The sequence below is a fragment of the Zea mays genome, chromosome 4, assembly GCF_902167145.1.
Source record: "Zea mays cultivar B73 chromosome 4, Zm-B73-REFERENCE-NAM-5.0, whole genome shotgun sequence".
Taxonomy (NCBI): Eukaryota; Viridiplantae; Streptophyta; class Magnoliopsida; order Poales; family Poaceae; genus Zea; species Zea mays.
In genome coordinates, this window is record NC_050099.1 from 117,878,484 (window position 1) to 117,889,656 (window position 11,173).

Genomic DNA, 11,173 nt, shown 5'->3' on the forward strand with positions numbered 1-11,173 from the left:
ACGGAGTTTTTCTACATCATAAACCTTCTTACCCTTGGCTATTCTTGCCCTAACTTATCCATCTCTTATATCCTATAGAATAAGAATAAGTAGCTGGATACCTATGCTCTCCTAGTCACCCACTACTGACTATAAAAAATGAGACTCTGGATTTTGAACCAATCAATAAAAAAACTGAATTATAAACCAATACTTCTGTATCCCTTTTCTTGCAAATCTCGAGGACGAGATTTCTGTTAAGGCGGTAGGATTTGTAAAGCCCAAAATTGGTAAGAGAAAAAAATAATAAAATAAATAAATAAGTAAATTTATAAGTGGATGTTTTGGGGATCCCTTGATTTCCTTTTGATTCTTCTCTACATACTCAACTAATGGCATTAAATTATGCAAATAACAAGTAAATAAATAAAGAAATATGCACCTCATGCTGATGTTATTTCTATGATGCATCTTATTTGAATCAAGGAATCATAACTTAAATTGACCTCAAATGAAAATATAAAACAAAGGGAGAAAGGAAATTTTAATTCCTTTCTTCCATATTTAAACAATAGGGAGAAGAATAAATAATAATAATAACAAATAAATAATTTAAGTGCAAGTACTAAAAGTATTAGAATTTGGTTTGATATTTGAAACCTGGAGATTGAAACCAGAATTCGAATTTAGTTTGAGTTTTTGATTTGGAAATAAAATAGAAATTATAAAAGAAAAATAAAACAAAATGGGAAAACGCACCTGGGCCGATTCTAGCGCCCTCGGCCCAGCTTCCTGCTCTGCGCCAGCCCAACTCGCGCGCCTCGCGCTTGCCCACGCGCGCCGCGCCACTTCCGTGGGGGGCCCACTGGTCAGGTCTCAACGTGGCGCGTCTGTATCGGCTTTGCGACACTGTCGGGTGGGGCCATCATGTCGGATCTATCCCCTCCCGTGGCTGTTCTTCCCAACTGAACACCGAAGCTCACGGGCCGTGAATCCGATCTTCTTTCCCCTTTTCTCGGGCTGTTGCAGAGCCTTCACGGGTTTAAATACCGGGCGCTGCTAATCCTTTGTACATCGACCCATCTAGTTGTGCTTCGACGTGCACCGTCGCCATGCGCCACCAGGTTCGCGGATGAAGAAACAGGCCGCGCGCGGACAGCTCACCGGCGGAACTGCTCTAGTTTTGGTGCGCGATCTGGGCAAATCGCCTGGGTATCCCGCGCAAGATATTGGTCTTTCCATATGGCTTCATCGGCCCTGGTGTGGCGAATTCCTCACCGGAGAGGAAGAAATTGCCGCCGTGCGCCATCCCGCTCGCGTGGACGCCGCTTCGGCACCTTCATCTCTGGTAAAGCACACCCGAATTGCCCTACCTTCTTCTGCGTGTTGAGCCCTTTCGGTTGGAGGACTGTGCCCTGGCGCGCGGAACGACATACCCCGGCCATGGCTGCCGCCGCCACGGGTGCATGGGGCACCGCCGTCCTTGACCGTCGGGGGTTGGTGACCGGTGCCATTTAAAGATTGATGTGTGGCTAGGATTAGATCTGGGGAGAGAGGAGAGCGTGAAGGGACACCCTGATCGTCGATCTAGTATTTAATGGCCAGGATTAGAAGTAATACTTACCAAATCAGGATGCCATCCGTGCCGTTCATCCCGATCTGGACCGCCCCGATGGGGTCAGGGTTATTTAAAATATGAGCCTTTGGATTCAGATCCGATGGGGGTGAATGTGTACCGATTCGATGTGATGATAGTCTAATCCGAGCGCTTGCTTTGTAATCCAACGGCTCGCGATCACCGATACCCCCTCGGCCATGGTCTTTTGCGTATGAGCCCTCGGATTACTTTCAAATATACCCGCCGTCCTCGGTAGTAGGCAAAACTTGCAATAGGGTCCCTGGACTTTTTAAATATACCCCTGGAAACCTTTACAAAATTAAAATAAATAATTAGGAAACATGGACACTTGTTTATGGCATAACTTACTCGTTTTAAATCCGTTTTACTCCATTCCAGTTGCGTTAGCTTCATAAAAATATTCTCTACGTACTAAAAACATTAATCATATCATACCTATCTAAATCAAAGTTAATCTGTTTATAATTATAGTTTGGCTAAAATATGATCCCTAATTATATTATGATTTAACTTAAAGTTGAATTAATTATTCATTTAGGTTATTTTCTCACATGATCTATTAAATCAACATAAGGTCTAGTTTTAAGTGCTTAAATTGCGTGGATCTTCGGAAAATCATAACTCGGTAAACGTAGCTCCGAATTTAGTAATTCTTGTTCCCACAATCTTGTAGCGACGTGTAGACTATTATTACACAATATTCTTATGTTTGATGTGATGTTAATTTTGCCTATACCATGTTTGTCTATATTGCCACGTTTAGCAATGAGGACACGTGTCATCTAAAGAGCAAGTTGGTACCTGGAATCTCAAGTCCTAGGCAAGTTGTGCCCTTGATCACTTCTTTTTACCCAGTCATGTTCTAATTAATCATAATGATCTGCATAGGTTAATTTTGATGGGACCCAATAGGTTACCCTAGATTTGACTATCTTTATACCTTGTTTCACCACTGGTTTTACTACTAAAATTTTGGGTAGTACATGCTATTGCTTTATGTGGGGTTTGGGTTTAGAGATATTCATTACTCATGATTACACTTTTTATTATCTGTTCATTATTTACTGTTCATGATAAGATCATTATGTTAATGGGAACATGGAGAACCACCCGAGAAAATAGTGCCACCACAAGGGTTTAATGGGACGCCCTTGGGTGATTAATTAGGAAAGCTAGTGGATTACTACCTTACCCGAAAGGGGCAAGGGCAGTAGGGGAGTGGTCAGTGTAGAGAGGTCCTTGGTTGATTTTGCTGCGATGGCGGTCAGGCGAGGGATTCCTGCACTGGAGCTTCCTATAAACTGTAGCGGGTTTTCTGAAGCTAGTGGAACTTTGTAAAGGCCTCGTAGTGTTACCCTGCCTCGCCTCCTCAGTAGAGGTGTATGGGATTGGCCGTCTCTTGGCAGATGGGTAACATGACTTGTGGGTAAAGATGTGCAACCTCTGCAGGGTGTAAAACTGGTATACTAGCCATGCTCACGGTCATGAGCAGCTCGGACACTCACATGATTAATTTATGGAACTAAATTCAATTTGTCATATGCATTGCATCGCATGTGATGTTGTTACTTTTGTTCTACTACTTAATTGGGTTTGGTATTTACTTATACTTAGTAATTGCTAATAAAGTTTTGACCAACTTTAAAAGCAATGCTCAGCTTCAACCATCCTCTTTGGTAAGCCTTACACTTCACGTGAGCTCCTACCTTCGGCGAGTTCATGCACATTATTCCCCACAACTTGTTGAGCTATGAACGTATGTGAGCTCACTCTTGCTGTCTCACACCCCCCATAGGTCAAGAACAGGTACCCCAGGATGAGGCACATGGAGGATGTTACGATGTGTTCGTGAGAGGTCTAGGTCGTCGTCTCCCAGTCAACTTTGGGTTGCTGGACCGTTGTCTCCTTATAATGTAATTATTTATTTATTTTATACAAAACTCCTGTTATATAGTAAAGATGTGACATTTGATCCTGTGCCATGATTCATCATATGTGTGAGACTTGGTCCCAGCACACCTGGTGATTATGTTCGCGCCTGGGTCTTGGTGCCCCCAAAACCGGGTGTGACAATATGCTAAATTCAGTAAATCCGCATTTTGGCTGGAGGAGATCCAATTTTTGGGACACGTGTTGTCTGCTAACGGGATTGCGGTGGATCCCAGCAAAGTCAAGGATATTTTGGAGTGGAAACCCCCAACCACTATACATCAAGTCCGAAGTTTCCTTGGACTGGCTGGTTATTACCGCCGATTTATTCCAGATTTTCCAAGCTTGTGAAGCCAATCACAAGTTTATTGAAGAATGATACCAAATTTAATTGGTCTTCAAGATGCAATGAAGCCTTTTAGCAGCTGAAAGTGTTATTGACCACTGCTCCGGTATTAGCTCAACTGGACATTGAAAAGCCCTTTGATGTGTATTGCGACGCATCAGGAAGTGGTCTAGGCTGTGTTCTAATGCAAGAGGGCCGAGTGATAGCCTACGCTTCAAGGCAGTTACGCCGGCATGAAGAACATTATCCAACTCATGACCTAAAATTGGCTGCTGTGGTTCATGCCCTGAAAATATGGCGTCATTATCTGCTGGGGAATATCTGTCATATTTATACAGATCATAAAAGTTTGAAGTACATTTTTACCCAGTCAGAGCTGAATATGAGGCAGAGGAGATAGCTCGAGCTGATTAAGGATTATGAATTGGAGATTCACTATCACCTAGGCAAAGCTAATGTAGTAGCAGATGCACTAAGTCGTAAGGCTTCCTGTTATTGTCTTATGATGAATACTTGTGACATTACACTATGCCAAGAAATGGAAAAGTTGAACCTGGGAATGATTCAACATGGAACTTCAAATCACTTGAAGCTTGAGTCAGTCCTCCTGCAAAGGATAATTGATGCACAAAGAAATGATGAGGGTATGAAACACTTTCATGAGAAAATGGAGGCCGGTAAAGCCAACTGCTTCAGAAGAGATGATCAAGGTGTTGTATGGTTTAACAACCGCATAGTTGTGCCCAAGAATGATGAGATCCGCTAGCAAATTTTAGATGAAGCACATCTTAGTCGCTATTCTATTCATCCCGGAAGCACTAAGATGTATCATGATCTAAACCAACATTATTGGTGGACGAAAATGAAGATTGAAATTGCACGCTATGTGGCAAAATGCGACACTTGCAGACGTGTCAAGGCCATACATATGAATACTGCTGGCCCATTGCAGTCTTTACCTATACCAACATGGAAATGGGAGGATATTATTATGGACTTCATTGTGGGGTTACCCAGGACAGCAAAAGGGTATGATTCCATCTGGGTTATCATTGATCGACTTACAAGGATCGCCCACTTTCTCCCAGTCAAAGTGAAGTATATAGTGGCTACATATGCGGAACTGTATATTACTCGCATTCTTAGTTTGCACGGTGTTCCAAAGACCATAGTGTCGGATTGTGGACCACAATTCGTATCCAAATTCTAGGAAGAACTTCACAAATCCTTGGGTACTAAATTGCTCCATAGTTTGGCCTATCATCCACAAACTAGTGGGCAGACTGAGAGGGTAAATCATATACTTGAAGACATGTTGCAAGCATGTGTTCTAGAGTTTCCGCAGAAATGGGATGATTGCTTACCATTGGCGGAGTTCTCATACAATAATAGCGATCAAGAGAGCATCAAAATGGCACCCTTTGAAGCTTTGTATGGATGACGGTGTCGTACTCTGTTAAACTGGTCTGAACCAGGAGAAAGATGGTTTTTCTGGCCTGATATTGTAAAAGAAACAGAAGAAAAGGTTCAACGAATAATTCATAATTTGAAAGAAGCCCAAGCTCAACAGAAGAGTTATGCAGACAAGCGATGCAAACCCTTGTACTTTCAAGTTAAAGATTTTGTCTACCTAAAAGTCTCACCAATGAAGGGTGTATCACGTTTCAGGGTAAAAGGGAAGCTTGCACCCCAGTACATTGGTCCCTTCCCTGTTCTTGAACAATGCGGACCAGTGGCATACCGACTCCAGTTACCTGAAACATTGTCTGAAGTGCACAATGTGTTCCACGTATCTCAATTGAAGAAGTGTCTTCGGGTTCCAGATCGAACTATTGAAGTAACGGATGTTGCCTTAGAACCAGACTTGACATATTCAGAACATCCTATTCGAGTCTTGGATCAAAGGGACAGAATTACCCAAAGGAGAACTCTCAAGTTTTACAAGATACAATGGAACCAACACACGAAAGATGAGGCTACATGGGAAAATCAAGATTTTCTAGAAAAGAATTTCCCAGACTTTTTAGCTTCATGTAAATTATGAAATATGTACAATTGTTGTAAAGGAGGAATGAACCCCATACCACCCCTGCCTTGTACCAAAAATAAAGAAATAAAAACATGACATGTTTCCTTTTCCATTACTTACCCTAGACTTTTAATCTCGGGACGAGATTCTTTTATGGGGGGAAGGATGTAACACCCCTGGTGTTACTACCACTAAAACTTGAGCATAACATCATGAGCATCAGCATATCATGTGATTGTTACACTTAGAATGCATTTACTAGGCAAAAAATTTCAAACAAAGTTGTATTGATGGGACATGTCATGAGTGAAACCCTAGAGTAGAGTACTTAACCCTAAATTGGATCTTAAAAGAGCAAACAAAGTCTAAATAAGAGAAAACTTCAAAACTTATTTGTAATGATCATAAAATGTCACCATGGATGGACTTAAGTAGCATCCAAACTCTAGAAGTACCAAAAAACCCTAAATAGACCCCTAGAAAAACCTGGACTCAAACCCTAGGGGGTTATCTGTAAAAATATACACATTTTGGACCTAAGTACAAAAATCATGGAAATAGAGTACCTCATGTCAAATGGTTCACATGTTTGAAGATTTACAAGCCAAAAGGTGTGAATTCAGCTTATTTGCAAAAAACCATTCAATTCCTTTAATAAGACTAAGTCTGAATTTCAGTGAATGGGATCAACTTTGAAGCCCTGTACCTTAAAAACTATAAGGATTTTGCCCTAGGTCAGCACATCAAATTTGTAGAGCTATGTAAGGAGAACAACTTTTCTATAGGAATTGAGCCTTGATGTCATGAGAAATTTGGAGATAATTAGAACCAAAGTATGACTGTCAGGCTGAAATTTTGTGTGGTTCAAAAAAGCCAGTGGTACTGGGCCAACTTCAAGATTTGGTGGAGCTCAATTTAGTGGGTATTTGGCTGGATATTTGGCTAAGACCCTTGTAGCAGGGATTAAACTTGGATTATAGGAGAGTAACTTTGGTACAGTCATCTTCTTCGGTTGTTATACAAAAATCAAAGAAACAGCAGCCCAAAGTTGCTCTATCAGAGCTGTGTTGAGAAACTGAAACTAAATTCTAGAACAGGAATGGTCATAGTGGAATAGGGCCAAATTGGATGCGCCATATCTTTGAATTCATTCGGTTTTGACCCAAGGACCCTATAGTAAGTTTGAAGACTGTTGTTTAGTGAACAAACTTTATTAATGGAGATTACCCTGTTCTTAACAAGAATCAAGAGAATGGGAGGGTGAAAGGTGGTTGGTTCAGTAAAACACTAAAGATCAAAACACTGTAAATATCTGAAGAACGCTGATAAAGATCTAAGGCACTGTAGAACTGGATGTTTTCGAGTGATCTGGTGAAGGGAATCGATCGCGGGGAGATAACTTCAAACGTGGCACCATCCCGCGAACCTAGCCGTGCGTGGCCGAAGATATTGCACCGGCGGTCGCCGTGGCTCGGTCACTTCTGCCGCGGTGTCGCTCATGCCTCGCTTCCCCCTTACTGTGCCTCTTCCTTGCGTGGTAACCTTTCGTGAACAATACAATCCGTCGCCGACGATCGTTAGTCGGACCGCCGTTCCTATAAATAGCGCCATGAACCACGGCGAGGCACTCACAACTTCATTAGTGAGCACGATTGAAGCCAAAATTCACACTGCCTCCTCCTCCTCTCCCTAAATTAAGTGTACACGGTGAGTCAGTAGCACCTTGCGATCGTGTAGCCCCAATCTCACCTCCTAATTTCACCAGAGCCCGTCGCGGCACCAAATTTTCCCCTTCTCATCGGCGGTGAGCAGAATCCTCTGCGCTCCGTGGCCAGCCGATCCCAGGTCCACTCCTGCTCTTTTTAATTGTGTTTTAGCACCCGTGCATACTCGTGATACTCATCAGCTCAACCCTTTACGCTTAACCATACTCAATCAACCGGAACGCTTGAAATTGTATCCGGAATCCGCCGTCGCCATGGTCGGGCTAAGCCGGGGTCATAATAACCCAATTAAAGCTTGTTCTAGGTTCGTCTTGGGTCAGTGATGCTTGCCCATTAGTTAATTTGAGCGGCCACCGCCGATCATGGCCGGTCCGAGCAACGGAGTGATCGACGGCGTGCGCATCGTGGCCAGGGTCTGTTCTGGAGAAGAAATAGAAAGTGGAGGACCTCAATATAAAGTGTCAGTGAGACATGGAAATAGCACCACGGCCCCTTAACCAGTTATCCAAACCTTTAGGGGTCTCTGTGTAAAACCAACGCGCAGGCACGGGCGCGCGCGACTTTGTCTGGGTTTGGCCAGAGTGGGCCAGTTTCAGCCCAGCATTGTAGAATCTTTTCCTTTTTCCTTTTCTACCAGAGTTAGAGAATTCCTAGAAAATTGTAAAAAATGCTAAAAGTATCAGACCAATTTTGCTAGGCTCCTAATTTTCTATAGTATTTAATAAAATTAGATTCATGATTTTTAGTTCCAATAGGGAATTTTGGGATATTTAAAATAGCCAAAACCCATACTTCTAGAATTTTAGAGAGTAATTAATAATTCCAAAATTCACCAAACTTTTTAAATAAGCTTTTAATGTTATTTAGAAGCCTTGGGTAAAGTTTGGCATGATTTGGACCATGTTTAGTACCTAGAACCCAAAACCCTAGTCCCCTGTTCTATGAACTTCACTATAGACTCCAAAAACCCTAGTTTTCCCGAAATCCGTGAAGGAAAGTTATATTCAAGACATTAGATAATATACTTTTATTATCATTGCATTTTCATGAGCATTACATGAGCATTCGTGATTATATATGGCTATATATAGAAAACGAGGAAGAGATAGAAGTTGAAGAAGCGAGGACTACACCACCACCACCTGAAGAACCTCAGGCAGGAAACTGCTTTTACTTTGATATCTGTGGAGCAGAGCCTGACTCACCTGTCACACAAGGCAAGCCCGGTGCATTTGCCACCTCCTTGCTATTTTGAAATCTTTCTCACTTGCTTGATGCATTAGGTGATAGGAGTTGTGTGCTAAGCCAATTGCTGCATTTCCTTCCTTGGATTTGATTACTTCTCCTTAATCCCCTGTTTTACAAAAAGGTTTTTCTTATGCTTAGCTGTGCTCTAGAAAAACATAATGTTTTGTTTTGACAAAAGATGATGCTTCAAAGTGGGTGGGATGTTTTCAAAAATAAAACTTGATGGTGGATCCATCATGACCATGATGGGTTCAACATCGGAAAAGATGTACCTCTGCCAGGTACCAAACTTTGGGTTTGAAATGATAAAGCTGAGACCGGGCGGGTGCCTTGCACGAGAAGAGAGTCTCGGTGTAGTGTCTCTGTCTGTGTCGATTAAGGACCTTGTCGATGTAGGCTTGCTGATCGAGGAACTTTTAACTGGTCACATGCCTCATCATGGGTAAGCTTTGCCTCGGGCAGACTAATACCAGAATAAGATAACACGCAATGGGAGTGGAGAGATGGCGAGAGTAGCATGTACCCTCCGTGGCAAGAGGCTGGACGGTGGTGTATTTGTGCTCTCGGTTGGCGTGAACCTGATCTGGTCTTAAGAACCCTGGTGGCGAGTTGACATATGCAAGGGTTAAGTGCTACATATATCGTGTGCTCGGAGATCCTCAGCTGAGTATAATCGATTCGGATCGCCGTAACTTCGCGGACATGAAGACTTGGTCACTGCCCTACACGTAGCATTCCAGTGAATAAGAAGGGTTGAAAAGAAATTGGCTAGTATAGGTCAAGTGCTTGAACTAGGGTAGAAAGAACTCTAGAACTCAGGTAATGACTTAACTTGCTAATAAAACTGGACTTTTAAGGATCCACTATTAGTAAGCATTTCTTTAAACAAAGTCTTTGATTTTTGGTAAGCCATACCTTGATTCCCAAAGCCCAGCATATCCTAGAGAGTCTTTTATTTTGACGGGTAAGACTTACGAAAGTACACTTCGTACTTAGGGCTTTGTCCCATGTTGTTTTAGGTGAAGAATCAGCAAATTTTTGTTGCTTATGTTCCACGGTGGTGCCTAAAGAGGAAAACCAAGACTGAAGCTACGGGAGGAAGTGTCCTCCTATAAAACTTTTACTGTTTATCGGGAGGGGTTTTTGCCTCCCAGATTATGTAATAATATTACTAAGCACTCTTATATTTGTTCTGATATGTAATAATACTACTCTTTCTTACTTTAAAATAAAGTAAGTTATTGTAACTGCTTCCGCATTCTCGTACCTCCGATGTATTGTAATGTCTGCGTGACGGGTGAAACGCTCTTGGGCAAGGTAAAGAATACAGATACCAAACTTGTCGAGTGATCAGGGGCACCTGCAGGGTTGCCTAAGGTCCGTTGGACAAGGACAACTATAGGTGGGCCTAATGACTTGGGAGGTTCTGTCACATCGCCCATGTCCACAATGAGTCACCGCTGGTGCCGGGCGGGGGTGTGGACTCCCCCCCCCCCCCCCCCCCCCCCCCCGCGGTACGCATGCTGGTGAATTCCTGACCTTACTAAGCTTTGCGTTATAAGGGTCTTGAGTAATTTCTACATTCCTTCAATATGGGAAGTTGTATTAAAGATAATAGTTCTCTTCATTTAAATATTGAGGTCCATTGCTTATCTTTTGGATAGCTATGCATCTTTTCACCTCCCTTGTGTTTCAATAATCAGATGATTCGCTTTAGAACCTCAGTGGCTAGTGAAAAGAATGGTGTACAAATTTGAGAATTGCAGGGACCGACCGGAGTTGACTCAGAAGGCCAATTGAGGGAAGTTTAGTGCATGACATGCAATTCTCAAGATTCTAAAACACAAGGATGTGGTAATTGAAGAGCAACACTACAATGACCTTATGCTCGTTTGTTGCTTCATTGAAATCGAATTGTTTTCCATGTTGTTGCACAATGTGAGATACCGAGGCTTTGACAATTTCTTTTGTCCAGGTTGCTTTTAGGAACAAGCAGGCTGATGTAGGTGTCAATTGTACATAATTATTACTCATCAGTTGATTCTTCAAGCATTTTGTTGTCTCTGGAATTTACAATTTCCTTGAGCAATCCAACCCTGCAGAAGATCAAAGCGCTCTAAGAAAGCAGGTGGGTCAACATATGCAATCATATAACCCAGCTCCATAGACAAATTCAAAATTCAAAATTTACCATTTCCTTGTCAAAAAAGAACTATCAATATTATTTTATACCAATAATCTTATATAGCCATATACAATTCTTTTTGTTTACACACACA